The 21,884-nt window shown below is 41.4% G+C and overlaps 1 long non-coding RNA gene across 1 annotated transcript in view; it reads left to right on the forward strand.

Annotated features, from left to right (window-relative positions):
• LOC110085379 (uncharacterized) overlaps nucleotides 1-7,543 on the forward strand; it is an 11,383-nt gene extending 3,840 nt beyond the window's left edge. The window contains exons 2-4 of the long non-coding RNA XR_013545463.1: nucleotides 213-428; nucleotides 5,794-5,906; nucleotides 6,957-7,543. This is a non-coding gene — a long non-coding RNA (uncharacterized LOC110085379). The remainder of the gene's footprint in view (nucleotides 1-212; nucleotides 429-5,793; nucleotides 5,907-6,956) is intronic.
• The last annotated feature ends 14,341 nt before the right edge of the window (nucleotides 7,544-21,884 follow it).

Raw genomic sequence — 21,884 nt, forward strand, 5'->3', positions numbered from 1 at the left:
GTTGCAGTCCAACAATATTGGAGGTTCCATATGTTGTTCATCCCTGCTGTTAGGCCTGGGACTTTCATGGGCTGCAACTCTCACAATTTGCCCAGGATTCTTCCAGGCACAATTGTGGGAGCTACAGGCAAAAAAATGTAGACGTCTACAGAACAGTTTTCATTACTTACATGTGGACCTTATTCACAATTTTTTTTTTTTTGCCTTTGCAGAAGAAGAAAACTGTCCCAGTGGTTCTTGGGAGTGACTCCATGAGGGCTGCAGTGGTTACTGGATGGGTAGTTCATTGAGAGGTGGAGTTTAATCTTCAGAGTTGAATGGGCAACAAGACTAGCCATTTTACGGAGCAATGCCAGACACAGATACTACTGGAGCAGTTTCCTCCTTCAGAAGCGAAAGAAATGGTCACAGAACCACCACCACCCCTTGTAAGTAATGAAAAGTGCTGTGTAGACTTTTAATGTTTGGCTGCAGCTCCCATGTGTCTGTCTAGGGAATTGTGGGAGTTGCAGTCAAAAAAAAGAATCTGAAAGTACCATCCCTACGTGCTATACATATTCCAGATAAATTTTTCTATTATTTATTAATTAATTCATTCATCCATTCAATTTACATCCTGTTTTTTCTTTATAAAGCACCAACAACATGGCTTACAGCATTAATTTTAAAAACAGCTCCAACTATAAACACAACCAACTGCAATATTAAATTACCAAATTTTTAAAAAGCCATTCAGTTAATACAGTTTAAAACCATTAAAATGACAACAATAATAAAAAGCATCTGCCATTTAAATCACTGGCGAAAGGCCTGCTTAAATAAAAATGCATCAACCTGTTTATGGAATGACAATAGGGAAGGGGTTACCTAGCCTCCCTCAGAAGAAACTTCCATAGCCTGGCAGCAGCACTGAGAAGGCTTCTCTTGTGTTCTCACTAAGAGGGCATGTACACTGGCATATAGATAATGATATATGGATCACTGAGGGCACAGTTTGGATCCCAAAAAGATAACTCATCCACAAGTGTTTCTAATTAGAATGATCCATCCTTCCCCTTCAGGAGCTGTTGTGCTCCTTTCTGGCCCAGCGATAGGGCATGTATTCTTTTTGGCATGCTCAGTTTAGCGAGGAAATAGCAGACTCATCTAGTTCTCAAAGGGAGAGTTTGAGAAAGTGGGGGAAGAATGAGGGAAGGGAATCGGGGAGCCAGGGAGGGAGAAAACAGAACAGCATTGGCAGAGGGAGAGAGGTTCACTGTAAAAAATAATTTCACTTCCCCTGAACCTCTGCAGATGATCAGGGGAAGTGCTTAATTGATTGCTGATCAGGCTATAAAGGGTTGTTTGCTGTTCAGACAGGAGGGGCATTCCAAATAACACATTATCCTGATCTCAACAGACCCTTTGTAGTCTGTTCCACCCAGTACTCGAATTGGCTAGTCTGAACAGGCCCAAAGTGAACCTATGAGGATGGTCAAACAGAAAAGAAACATTTCTGAAGAGCTTAAGATCCTGGCAGGCTCATACAGAGGACAATAGTTTAAAAATATTATAAAGAGAAAAACATTATAACTCACAAATGTCAAAATTGTATCACTTCTACAACAACTGAAGAATCATATATTTTGGAGGGGAGGAGATGGATTACTTTAGGCCAGGGGTCTCCGAAGCACGGCCCATGGGCCACATCCAGCCCACCTTGCCTTTTTATCCACCCTGTGCATGTACATTGGCACGTGGACAGGTGGGAGTGTGTATGTGCACACATATTCCTTTGGCTGTCAAAAATGTGGAAAATTTGTTACGTGGCCCTCACAGTGAAAAGTTTGGAGACCCCTGCTTTAGACTATTGACTATAGAAGTCAGATTTCCTAAAGAGGACAGGATAGGTTCCTGGTGCCTTTATAGGTATTTAATTTAATTACAAATAGTCCCTCCAGATATTATATATGCAGTATTAAAACTCTTTACAGTGGTGCCCCGCTAGATGCTTACCTCAGTAAACGATGAAATCGCTTGATGATGACTTTTTTGTGATCGCTATTGCGATCGCAAAACAATGGTTCCTATGGGGGAAATCCGCTTTACGTTGATTAGGTCCCTGCTTCGCAAACTGTTTGTTTGCTAAACAATGATTTTTCCGGTTCCCCAAAATGGCTTCCCTTCGCAAAATGCCTTCCCTCCCTTCGCAAAATGGCTGTTTTCCAGACAGAAGCTTCGGAAGACAGCGATTTTAAACAGCTGATCGGCGGTTCTCTATGGGCGATCTTCGCTGGACGATGAGGTATTTCCCCATTGGAATGCATTAACCAGTTTTCAATGCATTCCAATGGGTTTTTTTTTCGCATGATGACGATTTCGCTGTACAGCGATTTTCCTGGAATGGATTATCGTCGTCATGTGGGGCACCATTGTATATCTTTTCTTGACAGTATTAGACTTAACTCACATTGAGAGTTTTTTAAATAATTAATGTGTTTCTTTTTATCTTGAAGTTTTACATATTCACTATTTTAAATTTAGAACAACAGTGCATACAGTAGTTGTTTTTACAGCAACTTTGTACTGAGATATTGTCAAATTGCCGCAAAACCAGATCTATTTATTTTCATTGTAGAGACAAACATGAAGAAGCAGTAGGTTATAAAGAACACTTCATGTGAAATCCATTAATGCAAGTGAGACAGGGTTAGGAGTAAGGTTTTCAGCATGAGACACATTACCAGACACATGACTCCTATTAATGTTAATAGGAGTTAAGTAGCTTAAACTCTGAGGGTTAATACCTTCCAAGCATTAACTCCTTCTGGGTAGCATGGTCTTCTCAGGCAACTTCAACTTCTCCCGCCTTTTGTTGTAACTGTCAACCCTACATTCTCTGGTTTCTCTTTGCTTTTTTCGCATTCTCTCTCTTCTTCAGTAGCCTCAATCACTACGGACGGCTCACTGACACATATTGCTCCTTCACAAGAAGAAACCACAGTCTTGGGATGTAAAAATTTATAAATCTCCTTTTATTTAAATTTAAAATGCCCAACCCACATAAGCCTAAATTTATGACCTTCTTCATAAAGTGAAAACAAAAGAAGGAAACAAAAAAGTGGGACAACTCATTACCATTTTTAGATGTATACATTGCATTATATAAAACTATCTTGGACTCTGTACATTGTTCACAAAGAGAATAATCATCCAGCCTATTGTTGTATTTAATAGGCAAATTTAGTTAATTGGTTTTTATATATATAATGGAATCTTTGGCCTGTATTAGATCTTTCATTTGGTCTGTACACAACTCCATCAGATTACTTATAACACCGGGCTGAGGAAGAAATCCCCGATTTATGGATGTTATATTTCACAGCTTTTGTTCCAGGTCACTCTAATTAATCCACATAATACAGCCTAATAGGAACTTCACTGAACAGTGTACTGTGAGGCCCCCAAAGTGGAGGCCTTAGTGGGAGTGCCGTCGCTCTCAAAGAGAACCCTCCACACCCAGACATCCCCACCTCCGACCCCAACACGTCGGGAAGAGAAAGGCGTGGAGACCCCAGATTGGGAGCAAGTGGTCGCCGAACCCCTTACCTTGAATAAGGGGGTAGATACTCGAGACCTGGAGGCGACTATGAAAGGGTTAACCCTTTCCCCGGGACCCGGGGATTCTTTGGCGGGGAGAAGGAGGGAGGAGATTGAGGCAGCGGCGGGAGATATAAGAGGGAAGCCGGCGGAAATACTGGGGTGATGGGAGTGGGTCTGGATGGAGGATCCCTGGACCCACAAATGGGAGCAGGTGCGAGTCCCCCATGAGGAGGCCGAGAAACGCCGCCAACTTGGGCTAAAGCCTCGCCCGTCGTACTGGGGTGAGACCGAGGCCAAAGAGTGGAGGAGGAAACTCCGGGAGGAAAGGGAAGCTGTGGCACGAGAACTGGAACGTAAGAAACAATGGCATATAGTTGAGGAAGCTGGGCGGTTACCCGGCCCCTGGGGAGTCGAAGGAGGAGACGGGTCGTCCTGGGGTGAGTGGAGCGGGGATGAAGAGACTCTACCGTTGATATCCCTGGATGAAGAACTGGACCCTGGGCAGGGGACTGTGCCGTTATTAACAGGACCTTGGAACCCAGAGACAACAAACCCTTTTATAAATGGTTTATGGACCCCGTTAAAGCCAAGTAATATGTTTCAAGAGTCTTTGAACCCCTTTTTAGGGGTGAACCCTGTTGGAGTTGATGTTGCAATAAATACTGAACCCTTTGATTTACCTCAACCAACTCGTCCTTTATTTGAAGAACAGACAGCCCCGAAAACTGAACCCTCACATGTACATTGTATATAATCTTAGATGGTTATATGCAGTGCAATGTATACATGCAAAAAATTGATAATGTTCCTTCTATTGTTTTCTCTTTGTACAGCCCTTGAAGAAGGCCTTAAAATTTAAGCCAAAATGCATTGGGCATTTAAAATCGAAATAAAGAGAGATTGTTTCTCCTTCAGAATCAAATTCATTGGATGTACCAGTTCCTTTTGTTCTTTGGATTACAACTGCCATCATCCTTCACCATTGATTACACTGATTAAGGCTGATAGGATTTGCAGTTCAGTGATATCTGGAGGGCTACTGGTTGCTTTTCCCTTTGGCTAAGCAGTTCACTTTTGCATTAAAACATGGAAAATGTACATTAAGATGCTCATATTAACATATGAGCCATATAAGCAGCAAACACATTGTACAATCTCACATGCTGTACATGTTACCAATTCAGCCTCTATGCAACCACACTGTCCACATTATTCCTGATGATTCTAGTAGTTTAAAAAAATTACTGGCCATACAATATAAAGTGGTGCCCCACATGATGACGACCCCGCAGAGTGATGAAATCGCATGACGATGACTTTTTGCAATTCCTATAGCGATCGCAAAACAATGTTTCCTATGGGGGATTTTTGTTTGACGACGATTAGGTCCTTGCTTCGTGAACCGTTTGTTCGCAAAATGACGATTTTTCCGGCTCCGCAAAATGGCTACCCTGTGTTTTCTGGACCCATGCTTTGCAGGGCAGCCATTTTAACAGCTGATCAGTGCTTGGAAAATGGCTTCCCCTATGGGCGATCTTCGCTGGACGATGAGGTAATTTCCCCATTGGAACACATTCAATTAGTTTCAATGTATTCCAAGGGGGAATTTTCCTGGAACGGATTATCGTCGTCATGGGGGGCACCACTGTAAGTAGTTTGCATACAGTTGCCTGTAGCCCGATAGAATTTCTGTTATTACAGACTGCAAATCAAGCAGATATGGCAAGAATATTTGAGGGGAAAATATGTAGAGCAGATCCTTAGAGGAAAACGGCCAGGACAGAGGCTGGAAATCAAGAGAAATCATGCTAATTCTATTTTCTATTTCTTGTAACACAGTTTCATGGCATATGCAAATAGGCAGTTGTACGTCACATTAAATGACTGAAAATAGGTGCAACAGCATGTTTGTATACACTGTTTTCCTTCATATATTTTTATATGCTCTGTTATTTCATGTATTTGTGTGCCCTTTGCCTCAGTGCTGCATAGAAGCAGGCATGTGCATAAACAGGGGTCTCAAACTGTGGCCCTCCAGATGTTCTTGGACTTCAACTCCCAGAAATCCTGGCCAGCAGAGGTGGTGCTGAAGGCTTCTGGGAGCTGTAGGCTAAGAACATCTGGAGGGTCACAGTTTGAGACCCCTGGCATACAACAAAGATTTGAAAACATATTTTGACCCTGGCTTGTTCCTACTTTGTTTCCCATTAGTTGAATAAGCTGACGTATGTCCCAGGAAGCTGTAGTTAAGTTTAAAAGCAGAAGGAAATGCTCAGCGAATCTTCTCTGGAACATCAAAGAGAAGCAAAAGAGTAAAGGAAGATGTAAGTTTAAATATCAAATTAAATACCACAGAGTTTGTGTTTGTAGAAACAGAAATTCCTTAAGTGCTTGAAAGACTTCTTTTTGAAATAGCTCAAGTGATCTCACTTTCTAATGTTGCAAATTAGCATGCTTTGTCTGGTGATTGGTCACTGGAAGGTAAGCACAGGCTTTATTTGCACATCTTTTTACTCGGGCACAAAACTGGCATAATTGTTATCATCTTCTAACAGTCTGTATTCTCTATGACCCCTGGTTTGACTTTGAGCCTATTTCCCATTACAGTACTTACAAAATGCTTAGATGTATGGATCAAATTTCTTCTGGCAAAATCTCTTCCCACATAAGGATCAGCTCCAGTAGATAGTATGATTTTCAAATTATAAATTTGAAAAGTGGAGTTGCAGTGTACTTTTATAACTTTAAAGGGTTACTTTGAATGGATAGGTTAAATTCAGTCCTGCTTAGAAAAAAAGTTGTCATGGAAACCTCAGATAATTGGCATCCATTGTGAGTAATAATGCATCTGATGACTCAATCAGGGTTTCAGGGAAGGGACTACTTGGCGTTCTTTGTGATTCAAGGATGTCTTTTCTGGGACAAAATTATGATGAGACAAAAATAGGAGCTCTTCTCTGTTGGAGGTGATTGTCACTATATAGTTCATCAGGATGTAAGTGTTCCTGGAAGCTTGGTAAGAGGAAGCCATTTAGAAAAAAAACCCACAGAATCCCTTGTTCAAAGTTGCAGCCTTTCTAACAGCATGTTGGATCTCCTATCCCAGCCTTTGTCACTGACTTCACTTTTGGGATTGGAATCATTGCCTTGAACCCATGAAGCCATTTAGACATAAAATAATCGTTAAGCAGATTGAGGGATCTTAACAAATCTTCCCCCCTCCTCGAGTTGAGATCGTCACTGAAATTTAAAACGCTTGCAAAATTCAAAGTGCTCAAACAATTTGACTACAGTTGGAAAATACTGAAAATATGAGTTGGTGATCACACTGTATTATAGAAGTAATAGAAACTTTCTTCATATTTCACGAGCAGGTTGTTTTCAGATGAACCCAGGGTCGCGTGACTTGAGTCCTCTGGCCAGATGGCTCCTAGACACCAATGGAGATGTTGTTTCCTAAATTTGGACTTTTCCAGTGTTCCACATTTTACCTCTGAGAATTGCATTCAGAACCATGCACTTGTAGTGATGGTAATGTTTAGTTGGCTTGGAAAAAATGCAGATGATCAATATATGTGGGTTTTGCTTATCAAGAAACAAATGGTATAATGATGAAAAAAGAAGTAACAATTGAATTTTGCCAACATGAAATGCTGCTTCCAAGATCTACAAAATCAGCACTTTTGCCATGAAAGCAAAAGCTAGTCTTAGGGTGCAGTTACATGTTGAAAACCCCCTTGGTTTGCTTTGGATTTAGCACACTTGCAATTGATTTAAGAATATCCCTTTATATAACATAGAGCTGAGCACACCTTTTTTTGGCCAGGAAGTGTGTGTTTTTGTTTGGAAAGCAAGGTATTTTAAACAGCCTTGCGAGGGACATGATTTGTGGGCATGATTTATTTTGAATTGTTTTGGTATGTGTGCTTGCCTGTGTTGGAATAAATTTTGTCTGTGGGGTTGTGATTGGGTCCTTTTTCTGTGGGGGGCGGACCAAGGGATTCGGCGGGAATAACCACAGGAGTCGATGTAACGGTCAAAAACGGGTTTGTTTTATTAGCTTTCTCATCAAGTAACTCTGAACCAAACGGGTCCGGCAACTCTTCATTTGTTAACAAGTTATATTTCTTGGGTTTTACCCCAGGCATCACATCTTTGGTTTTCACTATTTCTTCCCCCCAAAACGAGCGATTGCGTTCTGATTCGCGGCCGACGCAGTCAGAACTGAGCAGGAAGTCCTGCTACCTTTAACTCCTAATATAGATTAATAATAACAATGTCTGAGTGCAGTCCTCAGCACTTGATTTTACTGAGCAAGTGGAACTCTCATAAGAACATTTTTATTTGTAATTTAAAAAAACAGGTGCATCATTCTGCTTTTCTCAGGTTTTTGAATTAATGCACAAATGTAAAATAGTACTGTATTAGCGGAATTATTTAAAGTTGTAGACATTGATAAATTTAGGATTTCTGGTGTGGCAGTCATTTTTAGGCTAGGATGACATCTCAGGTGGGTGTCTGTTGTCCTTCTCACTTTTCAGTTTTGATTGAAAAGTGATTAGGTATCAGTGAGCTAGCCACAGTATTTGGGTAAGAATTTGTTCTGTTTGGATTTATTTCAAGTGGCAAGCTAGTGTCAGGAGTTATGTGTTACAGAATCAATGCACTTACTGTAATCTAATGATTTTGAACTGTGATAATAATGTTTAAGTCCTCTACTTTGGTGTTTGATATAAATACAAAGAGGCACTTACAAAGAAAGAAAGCTTTTCTACTCCATAGGAAGGAGGTTCAAATTCTGAGAGCAAACCATGGTTAGCCAGCTATTTGTTTAGCTAAAAGATTGCCTTCTCTGCCCTTGATATGGCTCACAGGTCTAGCAAACCTGTACCAGAGATCTGAATACTGTATTCACTTTTTTGGACTATAATTCCCATAATATCCCAAACAGTATGGCCACTGGCCTTGCTAGCTAATTGAAGGTTATATGCTAAGAGAATTATTTTCCCTCTCTGTGTTCTAAATCCTATTATGATATGTCCTTACCAAGATAACTAAAAACAGCCACACACCCAGATCACCATAATTCCATCTAGCAGTCTTCCACAAGAGGAGAAACAAGATCACCAAAATACAACTCATTCCTGATGAATGGGGAGGACCAGAAACCACCTGGAACAGACTCATACTTTTCAGGATTTCGTGGAAGCCTTAACATTCTGAGCTTGAGTAGTTTTAGTATGAAAGATTAATTCCGTCAGTAGTACAACAGAGACCAGCTCAGCTAGTTCAGCAGGACTGGTGGACAGTAGGGTCTTTGGTACACCAACAGAATCTCTGTTCTGTCGGAAAAGTCTACTTTTGGGAACACAAACTCAAAACTGGGTGATTGTTGAACACACCAAGATGGAATAATCATAGATGACGGCAGCTGTACCTTTATGCCAGGTGCTACATGGAGAAAACAGGATAACTAAGCTAGGAAGGGTTAAATCCCTTGGCATTTTATCCATTTTTAAGCCTGCCATTCAACAACAGCACTTTCAACCCGGTTGACTGAAAGATTACATAACTGAACTGAAGGGGCAAAGAAAAGCAAAACAAAGTTTGCTGCTTATATACCATCCCATAATGCTTAAAGCACTCTCTGGGCAGTTTACAATTTAATTATGCAGGGTATACATTTCTCCCACCCCCAGTAAGCTGAGTACTCAATTTACCAATCTTGGAAGGCTGAGTCAGTCTTGAGTTGGCTGCCTAAGAGCTTTGGGATCGAATTCAGGTTGGGATCACAATCTTGACTGTAATACTACAGTTTGACCACTGCACCACGAGACTTCCCCATAGACCCCTCCAGAGGCAGCTTGCCCATGTCTCACTGCTTTCTAACCTATTTTCTTAAAGTGACCTTACCATCTCACCTCTTTCAAACACTTCCCCCTCTACAGTAAAACCTACACAATAATAAATCCAGGCTAATATAGACACAAAAACATTGCAATAATATTAAAAATAAGATGTTAGGCCTAGAGCTGGGGCTTGTCCAACAAGAAAAGAATCTGGCTAGCTTGATAGTATTGATCTCAGGGCCTGTCAGAATGGTTCCCCAAAGGAGATATTTCCCCCCCAACACAACTGTAATGTACATAATGTCTAACCCAGTGGTCCCCAACCTTGGGCCTCCAGATGTTCCTGGACTTCAACTCCCAGAAATCCTAGCCAGCCAAGGTGGTGGTGAAGGCTTCTGGGAGTTGTAGTCCAAGAACATCTGGAGGCCCAAGGTTGGGGACCACTGGTCTAACCCATTGTAGGTGAGCCCGAAGGAAATGCCCAACATATAGCAAAGTGACAGTTGGCTAGATGTGTCATTGCTCATTGCCTGGACATCTAAAATCTATGGTGAAAAAGAAATATTTCAGGGTTATTGAACAACAGAACCACATCACTAAGCTAATGATGTATCTTTTCATATTAATATTTTAGCCTGCAGAAATGTGAGCTACTATAGGAGTATACAAAAGGCTTGTTATCCTTCCCTTAATCCTATTGTTCCTTTAATCTTGCTTTTGGAACCTGCCATTTTACAAAGATTACATGGGCTCCCTGTTTCTCTTGCTAGATGGGTTACTTCTTTCATAAATGGGAGAGCCATTACTTTCTCAGCTTATATAATAAGAGGATAGGCACTGTGTGCATAAAGGTATGGGATATTAGAGCAGCCAAGCAAAAGACAGAAGATAATGCTCTAATTCACAGTGAGGCAGTAATGATCAGAACTACATAGAAGGGGCATGTGGAGAGGACAGAAGGTAGTTATGTTTTATATGTATTGCTTTTGTCTGCTAAAGTCTGCTGGCCTACTTTGCTCAATTAGAGGTTCTCATCTTTTAAAAACATTTTTTTTCATGAGCTCCAGCATTATTATAAAGACTAATACTGGATAATGAAAGCACAGACATTAAGCCAGGTTACTAACTTAAAGGGTCAAATGACCCCTTTAACTGAAATTATTTTAAGGAAAAGTGAGAGCTTATTCTGACAGAGCATCTGTTCTTGTCAAAGACCAGATCCTGCACTGATTTTATTGGGATTTTTGCTGGCATCCATTCAATACATGCCCCTGCCAGCACGTTTCTTTAATATTGCTTTGCACTGGGGGTAATAATAATTGCAAGTGGCAAAAACAACGCAAGCTTGCTTGGGCTGAAAACCGAATGTAATCAAAGGTTTCTAATTTTCAGAAGACTTAAATGAAAGTCACAAGCATCTCTCCCTTTCATGCACCTATTGCACACAGAGTTAACTGGAAATCCAGAACTGTTTTTAGCATAGCTTACTGGGCTACATATAAAAAAGGGTCAGAGAAAAATTGATTAGCAATTTTATTTGCTAATATCCAAACCAAATGAAAATATTTAGCTTTAAAACCATCATTTGGCTTAATATTAACCTTCTAGGCTGAGTGCTTCTATGTCGAGGGCCACACTGTTCTCTTTTTCCTTAATGATTTTTTTTGTGGTGAGAGAAAAGATAGGAGAAACAACAGGTAAAAATAGGAGGGGTGTAAATAGAAAAGAATGTCATCTTGATCTCACTCCCCAAACTTCCGTCACTGGAACGTTCCATGACTACAGTAAATGTGCAGTTTGCACATACCCATTGTGTGTGGGGTTTTGCATGGTAACTTAAATTCCAGAAGCTGATGAAACTGTTAAAGGATATACTCTTGCCCATAAATGATGTGCTATGAATCCTGTACTGCAGCTAGTTTCAGCTTTATCACTGCTGACTGTTTGTGACAGAGGGTAAAACTGGATACTAAATGAAACGGATCTTTCCTGCGATTAACCTGTTTTTTTCCTAAGAGGGCTTCCTCTGAGTCATAACCCAGATCAGGTTACCTTGATCAATCACAGAATAAAGCAAAGTTCAATGCAAACTACGGAGACAGTAAAAATAATGTGCTATCACAAACTGAACATATTTAACTACTTGAAGGAGCACTGCTTCTAAACTTGTACTAAGCATATTGTCAGAGTGATGAACCTAAGCCCCAGATCTGTCTGCTGACTGGCATCTATGCAACTGAAGCTGCCATTCTACATTATAAGTACTCAGCATCCCTGTAATTAATTTACAGCCGTTCAGAAGAACAAGACAGTCTGACTTTAGAGTTTGGTGCAATTCTCTGTGCATAAATGAGAAAGAATAACTGTGCACAATGAATTTTGGGGAATTGACTGCTACAAGATAGTGACTAATCTAAGGTCATCTAGTAGCTCAATAGGAAATCTAATCTTATTTTGCCATCAGATCCCACTAGCCTCTTTATTGGATACAGGCAGGCAGGCATTTCATAGGAGCTTAAACAGAATGTTCAGCTGTGAACATTTCATAGGAAGTTAAATAGAAAAGAGCAGTCATTGTTACTGTTTACAAATTTAGCTATATGCTGAATAGCCTTTTCCCACTTGCTGTTTGGGTGAAATTACATAATACATTGAGCTGACTTTTGCAAAAACATTTATCCATAGTTCTGTTTCCCAAAAGCTGTGGTGTTGATATTTAAACTACTTTTGAATTATATCTGGCCTGGAATTTGTAACTATCAGCTTCCTGCATTAAATCCCAATTTAATGATGGTGCTCTCAGTCTTCAGAAACAAGAGTTGCTGACAATATGTTGGCAAGTTGTTGAAATCAATTATTTTAATAAACCACAATTTTTAGGGTGATCCCTTCAGTTACAGGATCTGAGAATAAAGCCTAAGATCATAGCCACATTCATATAGCCATCATCTGTACACAAATCATAAGTCTTGCTTCTTACAGTACATATGCAGCAGTAAAGAGAAAATAATGGAGATATTACTATCTAAGATGCCTAAATATTTCTTGTGCATAGTAATACACTGAAGATTGTCCAACTATTTCATCGCTAGACTGGGAGGAACTACATTTGTTGAACATATTCCTTTTCCCCATCAACCCTGTACTGAGTATTAGGGGACGACCTTTGAACCCAGAATTGAATCAGATCAGTTTAGATGAATTTGGGAGAAGGGCACTTTCGAAGTGGACTGAATCTGAATGTGAGCACTGTGAAGGAGGTCCACAGGAGAATGTGCCGTCTCACGAGACAGAGGGGGGGAGAGAGAGAAATGGAGTCAGAAAGCGCCGGTTTAGAGACGGACTCAGAGAACATGACTGAGGAGGGGGCAAGAGTGGAAAGAAAGGGGAAGCTTGAAATATGTTTGGTAGAGGAGAGCGGGAATTGGAAAGGGGAGGAGCAAGAACTGTGAGTTTGGGAGGAGGGTATAAGTAACCAGGGAAAGTGACGGTTCGAGGTAGAATTAGAGTTGTGGAAGCGCAAGCGAGAACTGGAAAGGCTGCGGGAATATGAGAAAATAAAGACCCAAGAATTACTAATAGATTTCCCCAATCTGCAGTTAGGGGGATTGCTCCCAGACCCTACACCTAAGGAACCAGGTGAAGTGAGGTATGAGACATTAGAGTGGTCCGTAATAGTGTTTCCCAAGAGGGAAAGGACGACAGGTGATCCATCCAGATTCCGGATACAACACATACAGACACCCTGAGGGGGATTGGGCCTGGCACCCATGCTGCAGCACCATCTGTGCAGTGAGGAGCGCACCCCTCCAGAAGCCCACCGAGGCAGAGACGTTTGGCCCAGCACCTCTGTGAGTTCAATGGACTTTGGGTGGGAATTTGTGATGGACAGTTATGGCTTGTTGCCTGAGTTGAGTGTTTTTGATCCGATTATGAACAGTGCTGATCATCATGTAAATAATAAAGATAAAGATGTTAGAATTAAGAAGATGTCTCCTGTGATATTTCCCGCGCAAAATGAGAAGTTGACAAAATTCGAAACTGAACTCGATCACAAGCACTCTTGGAGATGCATCAGCAATTTCACTGAAGCTATGTTCAGAAAGGTTATGGGTTTTTCGGGCTCTTTGGCCGTATTCTGAAGGTTGTTCTTCCTAACGTGGCCGGCATCTTCACAGGACAGAAATTACCCCTGCAAATTTAATCAAATTCTGCCAATACTTTGGGGGGGAGGGAAGGATACTAGCAGTTCCTGTTCTGCACATATCTGCCATTTGGGCGACACAATCCCTCCATAACAGGCTGCTATGCCTGTAGATTTTACTGACAGTAAGTGAATTGCAAATGAAATCTCTAGAGAAGTAAGATGTAACTAACCATCATAAAGAGGGAAGAGGAACACCAAGGAAGATTTTGAAAACTGGAGAGCATCCAAGTAGAGACCTCAGCCTTCTTCGAGGGGATTTTAAAAAAAAAGTCCATAAGCATTTTTGCATGTACCAAAGTAAAGTTCAGTTACATTCTAAAATCACAAGAACTTATAGCCTAAAAAGGCACAACCAAAAAGCAAGAAATACATCTCTTAAAATATCAAAGTTCTTAAAAGTAAGAATATATTAATGAAAATGAGTGTCTTAGCCGTTAAGTGTATTATAATAACAGAGAAAATAACTAAGTGCTCACCAAACCAAACCAGCATGAATCTATGAAATAAAATCGATGTTGTCATCATCTGCTAGTGCTGTGGCTGCTACATAATATCCGTGTTGGTATCCAGTGTGTGTAGCATAGCGTTTATGTGTGGATATAGTGATGTGTTTGTTGCCTGCCTTCCTATATTTCTATTTCTCTTAAATGTATAAATTTCCCTTCCAACTATAAACATTCTCTTTTGCAGGGCCTGCAAGCAATTAGGGGTCTGATGTAGCAGCAGAACTTTTGTAATAGAAATTTCCATTGCTTTTACAATTCCTCTAACTCAGAATCTGGCAAGGTGCCACTATGATGATAAGCATTGTTGTTTTGTCTAACAGAGGGTGCAAACTACATTAGATTTGTATCCTGTATTATGTTCAAAATAGCGGTCACTGCTCACACCGGGCTGTGAATTGATTAGTGAGTTCTCCATTCATACTGGATGCAGTGTGCTGCATTCCAGCCTGTAGACCCTTCCTTCTTTCCTTCCCTCTGCTAGTCCTGCCTCTGTTGATTCTTCCTTCCTCTGGTTCCACTTTTGCTGACCCTTTAATGCAGGGGTCCCCAACCTTGAGCCTCCAGATGTTCCTGGACTTCAACTCCCAGAAATCCTGGCCAGCAGAAGTGGTGGCGAAGGTTTGTGGGAGTTGTAGTCGAAGAACATCTGGAGGCCCAAGGTTGGGGACCACTGCTTTAATGGTTTGATGTGATGCTGCTTTCTCATTTGAAGCTTCAGACTACAACTACATTTCTATAGAAAAATAACATGGAAAGAGAATTGATAGTCTAAGAGTTCAGAACATCAAAAGTCTGAACAGAAATTTTGCAAATGCATCATAATTCATACCTCAGAATTATTCCATAACAGGGATCACCTCCTTCCCTTTCCAGTCTTTTTACTCTTTTCCTTACTTTCAAGTAATGCATGCAGTAATTACTCATCTCTGGTCACGTATGGTTTTGAACTATTGACATGATTAACTTTTGGCTTAAGTCTACTTTCAGACCTGCCAATTAAGTAATTAACAGCACTAAGCTTTTGCTTCACAACAATAGGGCCCTCTTGCAAAACCTGAAGCTAACTGTGCTTGAGAGAATTCAGGACTAGCACCAAATCCCCCACATGAAAATCATAGTGTTTAGCTTTTGCATCATGGTATGTCTTATGTTGGCCTTGCCATGGATCTCTTTGGCCATTTCCTGAATATCTTTTGCAAACTGATTGCAGACATGGTACTTTTAGTAGCATTTTCCTCCTAGTCCATAATAACAATAACCGAGCAATAAAGTGATAGGAATATCTAACAATAATCTCATGTAAGACTATTTTTAAAAGGAGGATGATTGAAGGAGAGGAACGAATGTGAGGGCATGCCCCTCTAGCCTGAACATCATGCCCCAACTACTTATGTAACTGAAACACCACCTACAGACATGCCCCTGTCTTTACAAAAATGTATCACAACTCACCATGTGGGGGAAAGCCTGTTCAAATCATTGCAGCTTGAAAAAGTGGAACCACCCCCCCCATCGGCAGGGGGGAAAAAACCAAAAAGGGGCTGGACCAGTTCAAATCAGCCTTTGTGTCATGTAGTCAGTAAAAAATAGTTTAAATTCACCCATTTAATAAGCAGAGCATATCCTGTAGTATTTGACCATGTTGCACTCAGAGTCAAACATTTGCATCGACTGTCAGTTATTCTGGTGCTCCCATGTTTTTAAGTACTGTAATAATGAAATATTGGTCATACTCCTTTTGTGTCTCGTCCATTAAATATATCCTATGGACTTTCATGTAAAACATATGTCTTCATCTTTTGGGTTGGAAGCCATTATTGGCTAACTCAAGGTCAATTGTATCAGCAGTGCTAGTGCTAGTTCAGGCAGTATAGTAATCTCTTTTGCCAAGGCTGGCTGTGTTGTGTGACCTGTTTCAGGAAGTGCCGGGACTCTGTGTAAAATCGAAGGCAGGAATCAGTGCCTATTGCAGCAAGGTTTTCATTGTCTCTACCAGGGGGAAGGGAAAATTGGTTGCATCTCAGGCAACAAAATATCTTGGGTCACTGTAATATTTTGCCTGTGAGGATTTCATAACATACACTGTTCTGGTCTTTTGTGTTACAAAATTCACAGCATGGCTTTATTAAAACAGAGATAAAGAAATCAGAGGACACATTGAAATTGGAGGTCTATCTGGAATAAGAGTGTCTATTACCACTTAATAATGTGTAGAGTTTGCGACATCTATTGAACTTTCCGAGTTCCATTTAAATGACATTGATATATTTAGGCCATTTATTATTAACACCTATTCTCTTCTTACATTAGCAGCAGTTCTTGTTCAAAATGGAGTACTTTTTGAAGCAACAAAGGGCTTTCCCCCCAAAGGCTCAGTGAGGGGTTTTAAAACAAGTAAAAACAACGGTTGAGAGCAGCATGAAGAAAGGTTTTAGGCACTCCGTTTATAAACAAGCATAGAAATGGTAGCAGCACGAGAGCTTGTGGACTAGCTCCTATGAAGGTGGAGAAATGTACCAATTAAAACACAAATTAAAGGGGTTCTTTCTAGCCTCCCTGGCTACTATATTAAACCTGGATCACAAAACAGTAGAATTATTCTGATCACATTGAAGGTCTTGTAAAATGGAAAATAACTACTAAAGCTTTTCTTTTCATCGAAAAAATCACATTAATTGTTTTCTGTCAAGTCAGTTCTGACATGGGGCCCCTTCTAGGGTTATCTAACCACTCAGAAGTGGTTTACCATTCCCTTCTTCTGGAGGTACCCTGAGACTGTGCAGCTTGCCCAAGGCTATGCAGGCTGGTTCTCTCCTGGGAGGCACAATGAGGAATCAAACTCCCAACCTAACTGTCCAGACAGCTTCTCTTTTTATATACGTCTAAATAATTTCTCAGCCATAGGGTCCCTCCTGATAAGCCATCACCTAAGAAACCTAGTTTCATTGTCACCAATACTGTATTCAGAAAAACTTCATGTTATTTAAACAAAAAAACTATGATAAGCCATGACATCACGTGATGCAGTGATTCACCCAGGAAAAAAAATGTTTGGGAATATGAACACATTTAATATGACAAAAATGTTTAGTAATAGAGCAGGGGCATGTCTTATAAGAGTTCAATAGACTATGAGTAAAAAGCTGAGGAATTACACGGAGGTGCTTTCTTCTATACAAATAGCTATAGGAATTTCTTTTTACTTCAGTTCATGACTAAAGATGGGGGTATTCGTATGTGAATATGAATATCCCTGCACAGGTGGACATAACGAGGGTCCAGCTCCATGGGGCCAGAGGGTCCACTCACGGCTCCACTGCAGGTGCCGTGGAGCCTTCCAATGGCTCCGGAGATCATGTTTGGTTCACCACTCCTGGCAGGAGGCGGGACAACAATCCTCTCTGCTAGGTTGAGGAGGTAGCTTGCCGAATGCGATTTTCGGAGACATTGGGAGGGTCCGGGGTGCTTGCACCCGCGGTAGATTGGTGAGTGGACCATCGGGCCCCATGGGACTGGACCCTCGTTATGTCCACCTGTGCGGGGGTATTCGTATTTGAATACAAATACCCATGACTAGTTCATGCTAGTTCATAAGTTGAAAGTGTTAAGTTCTTTAAAAAATGTCAAAAGGAGTTGGCACATTGCTTCCTTTGCAAACACAGCTAGTCCAGTCATAAGAACTAGAAGCCAATCAGAGCATGGAAAAAAGATTCACAGACATCCCAACATTTCAGGGCGAGGTGCTGTTGTTTCTGCTGCAATAATGAGCTGTCTCTGTGGCAAAACATACCAGTAAACGGTTGATAAATTTAAAAGGTTGGAAGCCTAAAACATGATGCAAATGATGAAGTGCAGAAATTAGCATCTCAGAGGGCACAGCACCCTGAGAATGTTTAATCCTGGAATAAAAAGATTTTATCTTCTGCAGATCATGGACAGAAGGCACACAAAGCTTTTATATTACAGTACTTCCCAGAGAAAAATCAATGTTTTCATTTTCTTTCTGTTCTGTAGCTTACAGTTCTAATATTAGCAAATCCTCTAGCTCTTCACAATCTACTTCAGTATATTAAATAATGTGACAACATCTGCGGCGTTTCCCTCTACAGAGGTTTCTGGCTATTGGAGAACAGTTTAAAAAGAACAGGTCTCAATATAGTTTCTTATAACATTCCCCTTGTTCTCTTTTCAGTTTGTGTAAACTGATCTTTTTACTTCCCTTAGCTTCCACTGGCTGCCAACTTGGAAACCTTGTTGACCCCCCCTAAAACTTTGAAGTATCAAAGTGGACAAAGTCACTGCGTCTCTATGTCCTTCCTGCTTTACAGGAAGGTACATCATTCTTCATTTGTATAGCAGATTTCTACAGCAGACTGAAGAGAAAAGATAAGCATAGAAACTGAATGGACTGTGCAACTGCTCTAGACCTTTTAAGAGACCTCTCTAGCCTTCAGGCAACAACTGACAAACTTATGTACTTCCGGACCATCAGCTGCTTGATGATCCAGAAGATGACACTTTGTCATTGGATATATTTTGAAATGGAGGAAGGAGAACTTCTTAGCTGAAATGCCTTTGAGACTGATTTGAATGCAGCGCAGTATCATTGTTTGGAACTGCTATCTCCAAAGTCAAATTGGCATGATGACATCAGCCTTCTGGTAGGAGAGGTGTGGCAACAAGAAGCTTCTGTAGGACTCTCTGTTGAGAAACCTTGTCAGACACCATGTCTCTGCTGTCAAGGTCTTATCTGCCTGTTTTCCAAGCGTGGTTTTCCAAGCCTGAGCTGCCAAGTCCTCTGCTGAACCGAACCACAGTTTGTGGTGCTTGGGAATTAACAGATGATCCAACTAGGCTGCTGTGCCGGAAGAATCTTGAAGACATCCTGGCCAAGGTGCATGTGATAACTATTATTAGATCTTTAAAGAGGTTTATACTTTACCCCATAAAAACTGGCATAGAGGCCTGGTGTGAAACATGCTGAGAGGAGGACTCGGGTAAGTCAGAGAAGTCCAGGCAATTGAGTTCAGCACTCAGGGACAATTTAATATGCTATAAATAGATAGTCTGATAGATGCCTGACTCAGCTTTCCTTCCTGGTCTGCTGTCATCACAAGCTAAGGAACTAAGAATATAACTCTAATTGTCCAACACTCCCATTCAGTGCATCTCTACTGAGGCCAGTCAATGTGTCAGCAGGTTGGAAGCATCTGCCTACAGAATGGCACAATGTCAAGGCGTTTCACAAGTGGCAAAAGGTCCCTCAACACAAACAGTAGATGTAGTATTTCAGGAGGGCACTACGTTGATAAGATTTAGGTAGAAGAAATGGTTCCGGGGGGGGGGCGGGCTCTGTTCTCTGGATCAGAGTTGTTGCTGGAGATGTTTGCTTTTTGGTTCCTGGAACCAAAAAGCAAACCAGGAAGTTCGTAAAAAAATCACTGGCTTGTTGGTTCTAGTTTGTCAAAAGCAATGAACCAAAACAAAACAAACCAATGAACTTTTAAAGCAATTTTGGTTTGTTTGGTGCCTTTGTTCATTTTCTCCCCCCTTGCCCCCAGCAGCCTGCTCCTGTCAACCAGAAGCACTAGGCCACTGGTTCTTAACTTTGGGTTACTCAGGAGTTTTGGGCTGCAACTCCCAGAAGCCTTCACCACCAGCTGTCCTGACTGGGGTTTCTGGGAGTTGCAGTTCAAAAGCATCCGAGTAACAAAGGTTAAGAACCACTGCACTAGGCAACCCTGGATTGGCAGATCAGGTAGCCAAGTGTATGGCTCTAAGGGCTCTGGGTTGCTTGTTCTTCTTTATAAGGCCTATTCACAGGAGCCATTTTTGCCTTAGAGCCACTTCTGCTAGTCAGAGGAACCCTTCTACCTTGGAACCAGGTTAGCTCAGATCTCCAGCAGACATTATTTCCCTTCTCAGGCAGCCTGTCTTTCCCCGCTCACCCCCTGCTGATTACATAACAACCTCTATATCTCAGCTTAGGCTTTCAGCATGGCATTGTCCATGGGATTTGGGGAAAGGGCTTTGTCTCTCCCCAGTCCACCGCCTGACGAGCAACACCCTGTGTCAGGTTCCCTGTCATGAACCATTGTTGGAATTTCTCCCAAGCCAGCTATTAATGGGCACTTTTCTGGGGCGACCTGCTTTGATGGTGTATAACTCAGATGTCCAACATCCAAACTTCACCAAACTTGGAGGGGATGTAGAGGAGAGTCAGGGGAAGCCTCTCTGCTATTCTGGTATCTCTAGGTGGTGGGCGGGGCTGCTCAAGGGCTGATCAGGTTAATTTTTTCCAAAGGTTTGGGAAGTTTGTGGACATTTAATGAACTATGAACCACAGCAAACCACCATTTTGCTGGTTTGTGTCCATCTCTAGTTATTATCCTCCTTTTTTCTACTTGTTCACCTGGACTGAGTGAACCTTATTTTCCACTTGCTTGCCTCATCAAAGCAATACTGTTTAAATTTGACATCTTAGTATCCATGCGTCCCAGATGGCTCCAGGTTCTGTTGGTGGTGGTGATCATGCAAAGCTTTTATTAGATGATTTTCCAGAAAGCCTCATTGGACTTTTCTCCAAAATAGCCAGTTTGGGTTGATTGTGACTGTGAGATCTTTGCTGAAATGGAGGCCTGCACACTGCCTCTTTCTAATACATCTTCCTCCACAACAACCACAGGACTTTTTATACACCCCAACTTCACATTCAGGACGGATAAATGGTATCCTAGGAAAGGTCTCTTCCAACTCTTATCCTATTTTCTGTAGGTCTCTTGCCTATATGCAGTAGCCTCCATCTCATTCCTGTCGTGTTCTTTTCTGAGAACTGGCAGATTAGTTCTGTCTTTTAATCAGACTGTGCTTGGAAGCCTATCCACTTGACGAAACCTTCTCCTTAGGAAACCACTAGAGGGAGGCCACAGATAGGATCCTTGTTATAGTCCCTCATGATTTCTAGTCTCTGGCCATTTCTGTTCCCCAAAATCCTTTACAGTGGTTTGATTAAGTTAGAAACAAAAGCTGGAGTAGCTGTATTGGCACTACCACCCCCCAAATCCCAAATTTGTACCAAGGTGATACCTTTATTAGACCAATCAGAAGGACACAGCAAAGTACAAGCTTTCAAGAGCACAATATTTTCATCAGGCAAGATGTTAAAAATAAGTGGAAGGAAGGAAAAGTGAGGGTAATGTTAGAGTTAGGGTTAGCATTAGGGTTGGGGTCAGGGTTAGGGTTCAAGTCAGGCTAGATCCATGGAAAAGAAAAACTACAGAACAAGAAGTCAGAGGGATATAGCTGAGGTAATGGAGAATGGTCCAGCACAGGAGGGGCAATGGATCAGGACCACAATCAGAAGTGCTGCTTCATTAGAAGGACAAAGGACATTCATTTGATGACCAAGATGTACTCATTTTGGACCAAGAAGATAGGTGGTTTGAGAGAGGTGTCAGGGAAGCCATACATGTGTAGAAAATCCCTCACTCAACAGGGGTGGAGGCCTTAGATACAATCTGTCTCTTATTTATCATGCTGCCCTTTCATTCATCCCCAGAAATATCAGGGCCACACACCAGAAAGACCACTGCTAAGGATTCTTTATGACCGATCACAATGGGTGGAGAAGGGCTGCAGAAGTGGAATTTTCATTCACCCTTAGTCCTTTGTCCATCTAATGAGCCTATTCAGACCAGGGGGAAATGAAACCAATGTGGAGAATATATGAGGGCTGAGATA

Source organism: Pogona vitticeps, chromosome 5 (assembly GCF_051106095.1).
Source record: "Pogona vitticeps strain Pit_001003342236 chromosome 5, PviZW2.1, whole genome shotgun sequence".
NCBI lineage: Eukaryota > Metazoa > Chordata > Lepidosauria > Squamata > Agamidae > Pogona > Pogona vitticeps.